General features: G+C 42.9%; 1 protein-coding gene across 4 annotated transcripts in view; it reads right to left on the bottom strand.

Annotated features, from left to right (window-relative positions):
* jmjd1cb (jumonji domain containing 1Cb) overlaps positions 1-16,006 on the bottom strand; it is a 295,070-nt gene that overhangs the window by 72,152 nt on the left and 206,912 nt on the right. The window contains exon 1 of one of the 4 annotated variants that reach the window (XM_060939597.1): positions 4,036-4,127. The exons of the other annotated variants lie outside the window; for them this stretch is intronic. The gene's annotated coding sequence lies outside the window, so the exon portion shown is untranslated. Of the gene's footprint in view, positions 1-4,035; positions 4,128-16,006 lie in introns of those variants that run through there. 4 annotated transcript variants of the gene reach the window in all.

The raw sequence follows: 16,006 nt of genomic DNA on the forward strand, positions 1-16,006 counted from the left end.
CACTCGTGTCACCAGAACACACAAATCCTGCCCATCTTCGTGTTATCTTTCTCTCTCGATCTTGATCTCGAAACGCTTCCATTATGAAAGCCAGCGACAACAGGACGCTTCGTGAGGGACAGGAAGGAAACAACTTTTCTGCTGTAGCTGAATCAAAAAGGACACACAAAGGCAAGTTTCCCCTTCGCTGCGTGCCCATATTTAGGTCATTCCCGTACAAAGCGCGCTCCTGCTGACAGACAGGAGGCTGAACCCGGTGCTTTATCCGGGCGCGGGGTTGCAGCTTTTCCACAGGCTTTTCCAGCAGATGGTTTATTTTAGATACACTCAGGCACTGCATGTTAACTCGCTTCATAAACCCAGTGAGACTCGAACAGCCTGAATAGGAGCTTGGATGGAGTTTCAAGATGGCTGGTGTCCATATTTATCAACTGTATCGGTAACAGGACATGATACTGTGATTGGAATTCCTGTGAGGTGCCATAGAGATGTGTGTGTGTGGATTCAGATGAACATGATTCAGTGAGACAGCCACACATTCCTGCTGCTTGCCTAAAAAAAGTCATGGGAACTTTATCCACACTCCAAAAAAAGAAAAAAAAAAAAGTGTGTGTGTGTGTGTGTGTAGCTTGGGGCAACCAGGATATATACAATATACAGTGCTGTTTTTAGAAGCATATTTTGCACGTCCTTTTTTTAGGAAACGGTTCGATTTATGATTATCTTATTACACACAGATAATTAAATAATGAATGGCGTCCGTAACAACGCTGAACGCCAGCTTCCAAACACGCCCGCTCCGGATTACGCTCCCCAGGAATCACAGCGTCCCTCGTCACCAGACTACTGACTACATCACCTGTCACCAATTCACCTGCCAGTTACACCGCCTACTTAAACCTCGTTCAAACGATCACTCGGTGCGAAGTATTGCTCTGCATCCCGTATCTGACTTAACTAAGCCGTTTGATTTCTGACCCTGTTTCCTGCTTAAAGCCTCGGTCACAACCGGCCGTACGTGCTCCTACGGCCGGTCTACGTGCAAAAAAACGCAAGAAACGCACGGAGGGCGCGCGTGTGACGTGCTGATTTTCGAGCCGCAGACCGGCCGCAGAGGTTCTTTGTCATGTCAAACAAACTCTACGGGCGCTTACGGTTTTTTCAGGTTGCAAGACAAACGTACGGCCAACGCGCGTCTTTCTCCATGAACAACAACAAAAAAAAAACGCAGCGATTTGGGAAACGCCGAAAATCGCACGGCCAAAAAATCGTATGTCCGGTTGTGACCTAGGCTTAAGACCACCGTTTATGTCCGTTCCCAACCTCGTGTTCACGTCTGCTCGGTACTACTCTGTTTACTGATCGATCGACCTCTGCCCATTTCCTGACTACGAGTCCTGCTCTACGATTTGGCTCCGTTTGGAGTTCGCGCCGCACCCGCTCTCCCCTGCGATTGCATCCGTAAGCGCCTGCATTCCGACAAGTGGTATATCGGATATATTCCATTCAGCTAGCATGATATTGAACTCATCTTTGACTTAGCTGAATGGAATATATCTGATACACCACGAAAAAAAAAAGCCAGCCAATATTATTGTTATTATTTTTTTTTGAGCTTTTTTCACCTTTATTGGATAGGACAGTGTAGAGACAGGAAACGAGCAGGAGAGAGAGAGACGGGGAGGGATCGGGAAATGACCTCGGGCCGGAATCGAACCCGGGTCCCCGGATTTATGGTATGGCGCCTTATCCACCTGAGCCACGACGCCCCTGTTATTATTATTATTATCCATACACATTTCTTTCAAAATTCTCTCAAAATCTTCCATATTTAACGAAGCACACCATGTTTGGCGGCCATGTTTGTTTACAAACTGTCACAGTCGCTCGCTAGCGTGGAAGTTTGACGTCTCCGATGTCTGACTGACGTCATGTTGTCTTGACAACCATGCAATATCGTAAACCATATTCAACGCTCGTTCTCCATTGCGTAGAGTGACGTAATACATGTCGGATAAGCAATATGCTAACGATATTGCATGCTGTCAAACCAAATGAATGAAACGTGCTAGAAGGGAATAGAACACGTGTTTTTATTCCACCGAAAAAGTGTCCTGGATGTCTAATAATTCTATATATTCAATAGATACGTTACATATCGTGACTTTAGTATTGTAAGGCCTCATCTCACATTCATTCTTAACCCAGAGAGAACCCTATAGCACTAATTATACAGAACAGGCTGGCTGTGGACTCTTACACCGTCGTCAACTGACTGCGTTTCCAAACTTAACACCTCAAAACACGGCAAATTCAGTCATCACATCATTTCAGCTGAATTATTATTATTATTATTATCACTCCTCATAGAATATTTACTGTCCGGGTAACAACATGATGTAAAAATCTACATTCGTATATGATTAACAGAATATTGAGACTGCTAAATATTCCTTGCTAAACATATTTTAAAATGTGAATTTTAAAATACTTAGCTTTTTTTTTAATACAATATCGATAAGCCTGCAATGTTACACTGCTAAAGACAGAGCAAAGCATATTTAGCATATCCGCATAACCCAATCCACAGCAGGTGAACAGAAAAATCACACAAATGTTCCTTTCAGAGTTTTATTCCTTTACCTATTCTCCAACCGGTTTTGAAGATCCGAGAGCATCAAAACCCATTCGTGATCCCAAAATGGCTTCCGATTCACTCTGCATGCTCACTACACAGGGTATAGCAGCAGTCGAAAGCCTTTAGAGACCACTACATGGCCAATAAAACATGTAATATAACATTCAGCCATGCAAAAAAGGTGCTGTCGGTTTGCTTTATCGTTACTTTTATGAACACAGGTTGTTCATTTTGTCACACCGACTCAGAAGTGGGAAAGTGGACGCCATTATTTGTAGTATTATTATTTCCTTAGACCAGACATGAAGACTGTTTGTTTACGATCGGTGTGTGGTTAGAGTTTTGTATCTACATGCTGTAATAAGTATTACACTCATATTTAATACAGCATAATTATGTGTCACGTGTGTTGGTATAGCATAGTTATTACACTGGTATAAGGGCATTATAATACAGAATAAAGTGCTGCCAAGGTATTTAAACTATCCATCCATCCATCGTCCGTAACCGCTTATCCTGTTCAGGGTCATGGGCAAGCTGGAGCCTATCCCAGCTGACTATGGGTGAGAGGCAGGGTACAGAAGAAACCTTAATTCGTCACATGCACACTTCAAGCACAGTGAAATTCATCCTCTGCATTTAACCCATCTGAAGCAGTGAACACGCGCACACACCCAGAGCAGTGGGCAGCCACACCAAAGCGCCTGGGGAGCAGTCAGGGGTCCGGTACCTTGCTCAAGGGCACCTCAGCCCAAGGCCACCCCACGTTAACCTAACCTGCATGTCTTTGGACTGTGGGGGAAACCGGAGCACCCGGAGGAAACCCACGCAGACACGGGGAGAACATGCAAACTCCGCACAGAAAGGCCCTCGCCGGCCACGGGGCTCGAACCCGGACCTTCTTGCTGTGAGGCGACCGTGCTAACCATTACACCACCGTGCCGCCGTGTACACCCTGGACACAGAGTCAAACAACCATTCACACCTACGGTCAATTTAGAGTTGCCAGTTAACCTAACCTGCATGTCTTTGGACTGTGGGGGAAACCGGAGCACCCGGAGGAAACCCACGCGGACACGGGGAGAACATGCAAACTCCGCACAGAAAGGCCCTCGCTGGCCACGGGACCCATTCGAACCCAGAACCTTCTTGCTGTGAGGCGACAGTGCTAACCACTACACCACCCTCGGTATTTAAACAAACAAACAAAAAAAAAAAGAAAGACAAATATGACTGATTAAACAGCAGTCGCAGAAACTAACATTGAGTTAATAGATGAGATCATCATCACCCAGCTCTAAACCTGAAATAGTCTGATGATGTGAAACGACTTTCGTATAATAATAATTAAAAAAAAAAAAGAAAAAAAAAAGGCAGGGCTGTGAAATTGTTTGTACCTTTTTTCCTCTAGCGTAGGTGCATCGAAATACTGCACACACACACAGAACAGTGTAGACAAAGCCACAATGAGCACCTCCTCCTCGAACGCACTTTAATCTCTCCAACCGGTGTGAACTATGGTGACCTCTGCGGCAGAGTCAACATGAAAAGAACAACGGCTTTGAAAAGATCAGTGGCACACTGGAGCAAATCTCAGTCCAAAGAGCGCACACACTCGTTTCTCTCTCAGTGAGTGAGTGAGTGAGTGAGTGAGGAGGCATAATTACAAACAGCTACACTGCACTGAGCTGCTCCGAGGAACTGTTTGCTAAATGGGTCAGAGTGCAGCCCCACCTCTCTCTGCTGCACACGCACACTCCAGAAACACTAGTCTTTATGAATCAACCAGATTACATGGTTGCCCTGTGTCTAGACTTGACCTTCGTTTGGAGTGAAAAAGAGAAAAGAAAAAAATCAGATCAGAACATAAAGAAAGAAAAAAAATACAGAGAGCGACGTGAAGTGATGGATTATTTATTAATAGCAAAGAGAGACAGTATTAGTCGAGTGTATCAGCCCAACAAGCCTCCTGTACACACACACACACAAAAAAAAAAAACAGGGGCTTTCCACACAGCTGCCCTGGCCACACTGTATGTGTATACGTGTGTGTGTGTGTGTGTGTGGTTCATTTATCCACTGCAGTGATTCAGTAAGTGCTAGTCAGGAAAAGTCCCCCGTAACTTGTCCATACACATACTCAAGAGCACACAACATGGCTCTCTGCCTGCAGCCTGGCACAAACCCACAACAGGAAGCGAGCTCAGGAATAAGGACACAGGGCCTCTCGAGGGCTTTCGAAAAGGAAAAAAAAAAAAAAACCCTCCTCTTCGCCTTCAAGCGCCGACACCCGGAGAGCGTCCGCGTTACAGGAACGGCACATCTGACTGCGCGCAGCTGTTAAACATCCGGTAAGAAGCCGGGTTTCCAAACTGTTTCCAAAACACGGCGTTTCGTCAAGACAACACAACAAGCAGTTAGACGCTCGTCCTATAAAGCCGAGCGTCCTTAACAAAGTCAGAAATCAAATCAGGAAAAGGCGTTTTTACCTGTGTGTTATCGAGCCGCCCTTAAACCAACCAATCCTCCCAAATATGAAGCCTCACATATCTGGGTCATGCAGTAGTTTCAGTCGAAGGCAGAACAGAAGTCTCCAGTCAGAGTGAGGGAGGGGGGAGAAAAAAACAAAACAAAACAACGAAGGACAAGCAAAACACGGAGAAGGCTGCGTTCAGTCTGTCGCTGGCCACATGGCAGACATTTTAAGTATCTGACGAGGGAGCGAGAGACAAGACGAGTGCCGCAGAGCTCACAGAAACAGGCTAGAGGGAGGACGACTGTAAGAAGAAGCAAAACGAGTCACTCCCTCCCTCCCTCCCTCCCTCCCTGTCTCGCTGTTCTCTCTCTCTCTCTCACACACACCCTCCCTCCCTCCCTCCTTCCCTCTCTCTCTGTGTCCCAGCTCCTGCGCAGGCCAGATTATTAGTCCGGCTCTGTCATTAGCATCACAGAGTCCAAGTGAAAGCTGGATCTGGGTCAGCCTAAAGAGGCTACACACAGAGCAACAGGAAACTCTTCAGACCAACCGGGGTGGGGGGGGGTGGGGGGGTGGACAGACCCTCCTTTTTTCTCCTCTTTTTCCTCCCCTCCCCCCTTTTCACTTCACTCTGTTGTCGACTTGGCTGTCGAGGCACGTGTCGAACTCCTCAAGCGCTTGTTTGTGTTGTGTTGTAGCATGTAGAGTGAGAGAGATTGTGTTTCTGTGTGTGTGTGTGTGTGTGTGTGTGTGTGTGTGTTCACGGTGGAGGGAGAGAGAGAGACAGACGGGGGGCAGCGTGGTGGCATGTGCTTGAACCAGGAAAAGGGTGGTGCTGTGTTCAGCAAAACTAATCTTCCCACATCACAGGTGGCTGAGCCACTTCCAGCATGACTCACGACACTTAGTAAAGCTTTGGCGCGCACGCACACACACACACACACACACACACACACTAAATTAAAGAGCACATAAAAGGAACAGGATACGACAATGTCCGAACAGTGCTGTTCCAGCCGCGAGGACGTGTTAAAGAGGGGGGACGGGGTTTCGGGAACACGGTTCAACTGGAGATCACAGATGTGTGTGTGAGGCACAAATGGAACCATTTAAAAGCTCTTCTGGAGTCTGGTGACCTTCTCAAGTGCAGAACGTTTTTGTTTTTAACAGCAATGATCCTGAATCACAAGTTAATCATTAGATCATGTATCAAGTATTTGCTCAATATTAAAATCATGATGAAATATTTTTATCTAGGATTGTTTGGAGACAGAGACAAGTGCCGAGTAGTTTTTTTAAACTGAAGCACAAAGACCAGGACGACGTAACAAACTAGACAAGCGTGAAATATACTGAATTAAGAATTAATTAAAATATTCAAAAGCGTAAGACGCATCACAAGCTCCCTCTTGTTTGTTCAGGCTTTTTTTTTTTTAAGATCCACCCCGTCCTGTATATTGATTTGTTATCTGACTGTGGTAGCCTGTTTCCTGTTAGTTATTGATTACTGAGTATCTATGTCTTATTATTAGACATCCAGGACACTTTTTTGATGGAATAAAAAACACGTGTTCTATTCCCTCCTAGCGTGTTTCATTCATTTGGTTTGACAGCATGCAATATTGTTAGCATATTGCTTTTTCTACATGCATTATGTCACTCTACCCAATGGAGAGTGTTGAATATGGTTTACGATATTGCATGGGGGCGGCACGGTGGTGTAGTGGTTAGCGCTGTCGCCTCACAGCAAGAAGGTCGTGGGTTCGAGCCCCGTGGCCGGCGAGGGCCTTTCTGTGCGGAGTTTGCATGTTCTCCCCGTGTCCGCGTGGGTTTCCTCCGGGTGCTCCGGTTTCCCCCACAGTCCAAAGACATGCAGGTTAGGTTAACTGGTGACTCTAAATTGACCGTAGGTGTGAATGTGAGTGTGAATGGTTGTCTGTGTCTATGTGTCGGCCCTGTGATGACTTGGCGACTTGTCCAGGGTGTACCCCGCCTTTCGCCCGTAGTCAGCTGGGATAGGCTCCAGCTTGCCTGCGACCCTGTAGAACAGGATAAAGCGGCTACAGATAATGAGATGAGAGGAGATAATAATAATGGCTTTTTTTCGTGGTATATCAGATATAGTCCATTCAGCTACTCGTCTTTGACTTGTTCAGTCTCATGCTAGCTGAATGGAATATATCTGATAGACCACTCAACGCCAGCCAATATTATTTAAGCATTTCATGGATACACCAACAGCATACGCTGATGCCACTCAGAAACAGACAGCAGCTGCACAAACGTGACTTAAATAGCAGTGCTCATTAGACCAAACTGTGAATCAGGTGCGAGCAGTCAGGTGACACGAGCGTCGTGATCAGGTGAGGTGCAGTGGCTGATGGGAATCGGAGTCCTGCACTATATTTGGTGCAACCATGAACGACTGCCTATGAACACGTCCTTCAAATGTGTTAATATACGAGTTAAAGTAAGATTTGCTTCTTCGCCACATTACCTGAGCGGATTTTTCAGAAGCAAACACGTTTAAACTTGAAATCAATAATAACAGAACCTCACCTCACCTCGATGCAAAGCTCGTGATTTAACACCAAGGCAAAAAAAAAACAAACAACAAAAAAAAAACCCACAATATCTAACATTAGCCAACAATCTGACTCGAGCTCGACTCGCCAAATGTACAGGCAATTGTGTGTAATTAATTGAAGATTAAAAGCCGATTCATCTTTGCAGCCTGGCTGAATGGAGATGAAACGCCAGCTGAAGCCTTGGGTGCAGACTCCGAGCAGGTAGAGACAGGAAATGAGAGTGGTTGAACTCTTTCTCTCTCTCTTCTCCCTCCTCTCATCCTCCCGCACCCTTCCTTGGCACCCAAGCTGTCACGGAGAAGAAAGCATCGTGCCATGATCAAAGCCCATTTTCACACTCAGCTATGTGAAGGAGCCCCAAATCACCAGCGTATGCTGGATTATTCCCTATAACTCCACTCCCTCATTAAAACCACAAGAGAAACAAAGCTTCAGATCCGAAACAGGCGGGATTAACCCCGATACATACCGGCTTAACATCTAATAAATCTCTAAAGCAACTTTCCCATGCAGGTCATAAAGATGGTACACTACTTTACTACTCCATACCGTATATGATTTGTCTGTTTTATTTCCTTTTTCCGGTACGGATACATTTTTAGCTGCAATAAATCATTCTGAATTTAAATACATGAGATATAAACTGCTCTATCACACTTAAAATGCTAAAAAGTAAAAAAAAAAAAAATCATCTGCTTCCATTTAGCTTCATTTAATTATTAAAAAGCAAAAAAGTTATAAAATACCAACGATACCAGGATACCAACGATATTTCAGAAAAGTGTATCGTATCATAATTTATCACAATATCAATATCATGTCATCATATCGCCCAGCCCTAGCGTCTCGTATCTCTTTTTATTTTTTAAATGACCCAGCCAATATGACCTGATTAGTCTTTCTTTATTTAAGAAACACACACAAAAAACATTAGAATTAGAAAAGAGAGATGCAATGACAGTCCTGTGCGAGTCTGACAATCCAAACAAAAGCAAGATTAATTTTATATCAACTTATTATTCTATCCACATTCACTGGATATGAGCAATCATGCGCTCTGATTGGCTACTCTACTACTAGGTTATCAGCTCATATACCGTGAGTAGAGAAAAACAAAATGGTGGAGCGTGTTGCTGAATCAACCGAGGATGAAATTAAAACTCTGCTCGAAAACAACCCCCCCCCCCAAAAAAAGGCAGCTAAATATGGAATGAAAGTACAACCCCGATTCCAAAAAAGTTGGGACAAAGTACAAATTGTAAATAAAAACGGAATGCAGTGATGTGGAAGTTTCAAAATTCCATATTTTATTCAGAATAGAACATAGATGACATATCAAATGTTTAAACTGAGAAAATGTATCATTTAAAGAGAAAAATGAGGTGATTTTTAAATTTCATGACAACAACACATCTCAAAAAAGTTGTGACAAGGCCATGTTTACCACTGTGAGACATCCCCTTTTCTCTTTACAACAGTCTGTAAACGTCTGGGGACTGAGGAGACAAGTTGCTCGAGTTTAGGGATAGGAATGTTAACCCATTCTTGTCTAATGTAGGATTCTAGTTGCGCAACTGTCTTAGGTCTTTTTTGTCGTATCTTCCGTTTTATGATGTGCCAAATGTTTTCTATGGGTGAAAGATCTGGACTGCAGGCTGGCCAGTTCAGTACCCGGACCCTTCTTCTACGCAGCCATGATGCTGTAATTGATGCAGTATGTGGTTTGGCATTGTCATGTTGGAAAATGCAAGGTCTTCCCTGAAAGAGACGTCGTCTGGATGGGAGCATATGTTGCTCTAGAACCTGGATATACCTTTCAGCATTGATGGTGTCTTTCCAGATGTGTAAGCTGCCCATGCCACACGCACTAATGCAACCCCATACCATCAGAGATGCAGGCTTCTGAACTGAGCGCTGACAACAACTTGGGTCGTCCTTCTCCTCTTTAGTCCGAATGACACGGCGTCCCTGATTTCCATAAAGAACTTCACATTTTGATTCGTCTGACCACAGAACAGTTTTCCACTTTGCCACAGTCCATTTTAAATGAGCCTTGGCCCAGAGAAGACGTCTGCGCTTCTGGATCATGTTTAGATACGGCTTCTTCTTTGAACTATAGAGTTTTAGCTGGCAACGGCGGATGGCACGGTGAATTGTGTTCACAGATAATGTTCTCTGGAAATATTCCTGAGCCCATTTTGTGATTTCCAATACAGAAGCATGCCTGTATGTGATGCAGTGTCGTCTAAGGGCCCGAAGATCACGGGCACCCTGTATGGTTTTCCGGCCTTGACCCTTACGCACAGAGATTCTTCCAGATTCTCTGAATCTTTTGATGATATTGTGCACTGTAGATGATGATATGTTCAAACTCTTTGCAATTTTACACTGTCGAACTCCTTTCTGATATTGCTCCACTATTTGTCGGCGCAGAATTAGGGGGATTGGTGATCCTCTTCCCATCTTTACTTATGAGAGCCGCTGCCACTCCAAGATGCTCTTTTTATACCCAGTCATGTTAATGACCTATTGCCAATTGACCTAATGAGTTGCAATTTGGTCCTCCAGCTGTTCCTTTTTTGTACCTTTAACTTTTCCAGCCTCTTATTGCTCCTGTCCCAACTTTTTTGAGATGTGTTGCTGTCATGAAATTTCAAATGAGCCAATATTTGGCATGAAATTTCAAAATGTCTCACTTTCGACATTTGATATGTTGTCTATGTTCTATTGTGAATACAATATCAGTTTTTGAGATTTGTAAAATTATTGCATTCCGTTTTTATTTACAATTTGTACTTTGTCCCAACTTTTTTGGAATCGGGGTTGTATTTCATGGTAAGAACGTATCTTTTTTTTCGTTTTTCAAGAATTATCGCATTTTTCGCAAATTGTTCCTGTCATTTCGCCGGTTTGTTTACAATCTAAGCGGAAATGATTCTGTTGGAAGTTTTGTATAAAGTTTTCTCATCTCATCTCATTATCTCTAGCCGCTTTATCCTGTTCTACAGGGTCGCAGGCAAGCTGGAGCCTATCCCAGCTGACTACGCGCAAAAGGCGGGGTACACCCTGGACAAGTCGCCAGGTCATCACAGGGCTGACACATAGACACAGACAACCATCACACTCACATTCACACCTACGGTCAATTTAGAGTCACCAGTTAACCTAACCTGCATGTCTTTGGACTGTGGGGGAAACCGGAGCACCCGGAGGAAACCCACGCGGACACGGGGAGAACATGCAAACTCCGCACAGAAAGGCCCTCGCCGGCCGCTGGGCTTGAACCCGGAACTTCTTGCTGTGAGGCGACAGCGCTAACCACTACACCACCGTACCGCCCGTATAAAGATTTTATTTATCGAATTTGCAAAAAATAAAAATGCTCCATTTCTCAAAATCCAGTGAATGTGGATAGAATAAAACAAACAGTCATTCCGCTCAATACACGGCTTATAGCCGACTCGGTGCTACGCTATCAGCTCATGTACGAATTGATTTCGTGGAATAACTGTTAAATATATATTGCTATCAACACCAAACCAAAACCTCACTGAAGCTTTCAAGCCAGCACTCTTGACAGATCTTGTCACAGTATTCCTTCGAATGACATCACTGTTTTTGCGACGTTGTCTCATTTAAAATACTTATTATAGAACAGAAATAAAACATCCATGTGTGATTTGAACATAGTGGATATTGGATCGGTGCCACTGCGACTAAAAGATGGATGGCAGCTTCCTGAGACGCTCCCACAGCAAGGTCAACTACAACACACACACACTGGCTTGATGGAGGATGATGAATGATGAAGCACAGAGGCAAACGGCATCATGGTGCACCGGCTGCACGACAGAGCAGACTTTCTGCACTGAGTCAAATATCAAATAGCTCCACTGTGTCAGAGAGCAGTCTACTCAGAATATTCCCTTTCCTGCAGCAGCGACAGTAAATGAGGAAGTTCTAATGCGGTTACTAAAATAACTGTCATGTGCATGTGAAACAATAGCAGGGTTTCCGTAAGAAAGCGGTTTCAGAAGTGGTAAGAAAGACAAAAAAAAAAGTACAACAACCTCAATTCCAAAAAAAGTTGACACTGTGTAAAACATAAATAAAGACAAAATGTGAAGATTTGCAGATTATGGAAACCCTATATTTCATTGAAAATGGTACAAAGACAACATATCAAATGTTGAAACTGAGAAATTTAGTTGTTTTTTGAAAAATGGTCACTCTGAATTTCAGGTCAGCAACACGTTTTAGAAAAGTTGGGACAGGAGCAACAAAAGACTTGTGTAATGCTAAAAAAACAGGTCAGTAACATGATTGGGTATAAAAAGAGCATCTCAGAGAGGCGGAGTCTCTCAGAAGTAAAGATGGGGAGGGGTTCACCGCTCCGTGAAAGACTGCATAGGCAAACAGTGCAGCAATTTAAGAATAACGTTCCTCAGTGTAAAACTACAAAGAATTTGAGGATCACATCAACTATGCTCCATAATATCATTAAAAGCTTCAGAGAATCTGGAGAAATCTCTGTATGCAAGAGACAAGGCTGAAAACTGACATTGGATGCCTGTGATCTTCAGGCCCTCAGGAGACACTGCATTAAAAGCAGACACGAGTCTGTAGCAGAAATCACTGTATGGGCTCAGGAACACTTCAGAAAACCATCATCTGTGAAAACAGTTCATTACTGCATCCACAAATGCAAGTTAAAACCAGATATAAACAATATCCGGAAACATCGCTACCTTCTCTGGGCCCGAGCTCTTTTACGATGGACTGAGGTGAAATAGAAAACTGTCCCGAGGTCTGACAAATCAAAAGTAGAAATTCTTTTTAGAAATCATGGACACCACATCCTCCAGGCTAAAGAGAAGAGGGACCATCCGACATGTTATCAGTGCACAGTTCAAAACCCAGCATCTGTGACGGTATGAGGGTGCATTAGTGCACATGACATGGGTAGCTTGGACATCTGGGAAGGCAGCATTCATGCTGAATGATATTTACACGTTTCAGAGCAATACGCTGCCATCCAGACAAAATCTTTTTCAGGGAAGGCCTTCCTTCTTTCAGCAAGACAATGCCAGACCACTCTCTGCACATATTAAAACTGCATGGCTCTGTAATAAAAGAGTCCGGGTGCTAAACTGGCCTGCCTGCAGTCCAGACCTGTCTCCCATTTAAAACATTTGGCACATTATGAAGCACAAAATATGACAAAGGAGACCCTGAACTGTTGAGCAACTGAAACTGTATCTCAGGCATGAATGGACAATATTTCTCTTTTAAAACTACAGCAATTGGTCTCCTCAGTTCCCAAACGTTTACAGAGTGTTGTTAAAAGTAGAGGTGATGCAACACAGTGGTAAACATGCCCCTGTCGCAACTTTTCTGCAACGTGTTGTTGACATCAAATTCAAAATGAGCAAATATTTTTCAAAAAACAAAAAATTTCTCAGTTTCAAGATTTGATATGTTGTCTTTGTACTATTTTCAATGAAATATAGGGTTTCCATGATTTGCACATTATCACATTCTGTTTTTATTTACAGTTTACACAGCATCCTAACTTTTTTGTGAATTGTAGTTTGTACATTATTACTGGTTTAAAAAGACTCTCAGACGAATGACGCTTCTTTCGCTACTTAATCGGTTATTTACATTATTATTATCTGAGCAGACGTAGAGCTTATATACACAACCCAATCTCACAGAAAATACTTTTACATGCACTTTATCTCCAGCACCTTATCTCCAGGTGCATAGCAACGTATCAAACTTTCACCCCAAGGAACTGTGTGAGACGAGACGTTCTGCCACGACGTACTTTAACCGAGCTAACCTCTAAAACTACGCTATTTGTACAAGATCGATACGTGATAATACTTTTTTCCATTTTTTCTTTTTATTTAACATGCTGTGCGTTTCCCACTTCATGAGTACATTTGTGTTTTTCGTGACATATGATTAGACTTGAAACTACTCTTCTGTGCAAACATGGTCCAGTACTGCACACAGTTTCAAAATGCAGATAGCTTTTAGGTGGTAAATTCCTTCTGCTTCTGAGATAACAGGTTAGTCCATGTTTTGAAGGTGCTGCAGATATGTCACATGTGAGATTTTTTTTCTGGGTTGGTAGCTGCATTTTGACTTTTCTGCAATAATGAAGACATCAAAACTTTGAAATACAGTCAAAATACGTTTCGTATTTTAGATTCCTCAAAGACACCGCCGTTTACCTTGAAGACACTTTGCACACTGCTGGTGTTATTTTAACCAGCCTCATGAGGTAGTCACCTGGAATGCTTTTCAATTAACAGGTGCCTCGTCAAAAGGTAATTAGTGCAAGTTCTTGCCTTCTTAACGCATTTGAGATCAAACAGTAAATAATAAACATACAGTAAATAGCCCTATTCGAATAGCCCAACTGTATGTCAAGAACCGATTAACTAAATAAAGAGAAACGAAATCCATCATTGCTTTAAGACATGACGTGACTTTTAATTAATAAATATAAAGAAAAAACATTGAATTTGAAGGCGTGTCCAAACTTCTGATTTGTACTTTACATTATTCCAGGTAATTAACTCCTGATTAAGCTCAACTCGAGCTCTCAGACTCCCTTCGACAAATAAGCGCCGATAATAAATTTGCATTACAGATACATATTTCTGAATGAATAGATGTTGGCTTTTAAAAGTGGTACTTTGCCACAAAACCAAAGGAGAGAATGAACGCTTCATATTTCCTGCTTTTCTGGTGTGATGACATTGTCTGTATCATGCGGACACACCCGTCCCTGTAAGTCATTACATAGAATGCTTATCCTGTGTGAAAAATATAATCATTACATAATCATTATAGACAGTGTCTGACAATCCTACTTAACAGACGTGTGTGAAATAGTCGCGTCCAAATATTACCCACGTGTTCAACCTACACACTGATCCTGTGGACCAGCTTCTGAACAAAAAAACCCATCCCAACAGTTTGCATGAGCTAAACTTTAACCCTTCACTTTACTACTGAATTACTGTATAAGTGACCGTGCATGTTATGCTTCTTTATTAGCTAATAATTAACACAACACTTCTCACTGAACAAGATTACTGAAGAGCTACAGCTTCCTGAATCCTGTACATGACACCACGCTGTGCTCGAATGCTCTTATCGCTGCTGTCTGTTCTTGCGAAGCTTAATGCAAATGAAAATTAAGCCCGCAGTTAGTTAGGCGAGTCAGATCAGGTTTTTATTCATTTAAATATCAGATCTACACTAAATGGGTCATTCCATGTACAGTGGTGCTTGAAAGTTTGTGAACCCTTTAGAATTGTCTATATTTCTGCATAAATAGGACCTAAAACATCAACAGATTTTCACACAAGTCCTAAAAGTAGATAAAGAGAACCCAGTTAAACAAATGAGACAAAAATATTACACTTGGTCATTTATTTATTGAGGAAAATGATCCAATATTACATATCTGTGAGTGGCAAAAGTATGTGAACCTCTAGGATTAGCAGTTAATTTGAAGGTGAAATTAGAGTCAGGTGTTTTCAGTCAATGGGATGACAATCAGGTGTGAGTGGGCACCCTGTTTTATTTAAAGAACAGGGATCTATCAAAGTCTGATCTTCACAACACATGTTTGTGGAAGTGTATCATGGCACGAACAAAGGAGATTTCTGAGGACCTCAGAAAAAGCGTTGTTGATGCTCATCAGGCTGGAAAAGGTTACAAAACCATCTCTAAAGAGTTTGGACTCCACCAATCCACAGTCAGACAGATTGTGTACAAATGGAGGAAATTCAAGACCATTGTTACCCTCCCCAGGAGTGGTCGACAACAAAGATCACTCCAAGAACAAGGTGTGTAATAGTCAGTGAGGTCACAAAGGACCCCAGAGTAACTTCTAAGCAACTAAAGGCCTCTCTCGCATTGGCTAATGTTAATGTTCATGAGTCCACCATCAGGAGAACACTGAACAACAATGGTGTGCATGGCAGGGTTGCAAGGAGAAAGCCACTGCTCTCCAAAAAGAGCATTGCTGCTCTTCTGCAGTTTGCTAAAGATCACGTGGACAAGCCAGAAGGCTATTGGAAAAATGTTTTGTGGACGGATGAGACCAAAATAGAACTTTTGGTCTCATCCGATAACATTGCAAACTTAGCTGTGCAGTCTGGTTAATCAAATGACTTCCTATAGATTTGTCTGCCAAGTTGCCGTAGCCTTGTCCACGGCTAACGATAACACATAGCTAGTTAACTTGGACACCGTTAGTTAGCATGTAAAAACAAACAA

Source organism: Neoarius graeffei, chromosome 14, assembly GCF_027579695.1.
Source record: "Neoarius graeffei isolate fNeoGra1 chromosome 14, fNeoGra1.pri, whole genome shotgun sequence".
In the NCBI taxonomy this organism is placed as follows: Eukaryota; Metazoa; Chordata; class Actinopteri; order Siluriformes; family Ariidae; genus Neoarius; species Neoarius graeffei.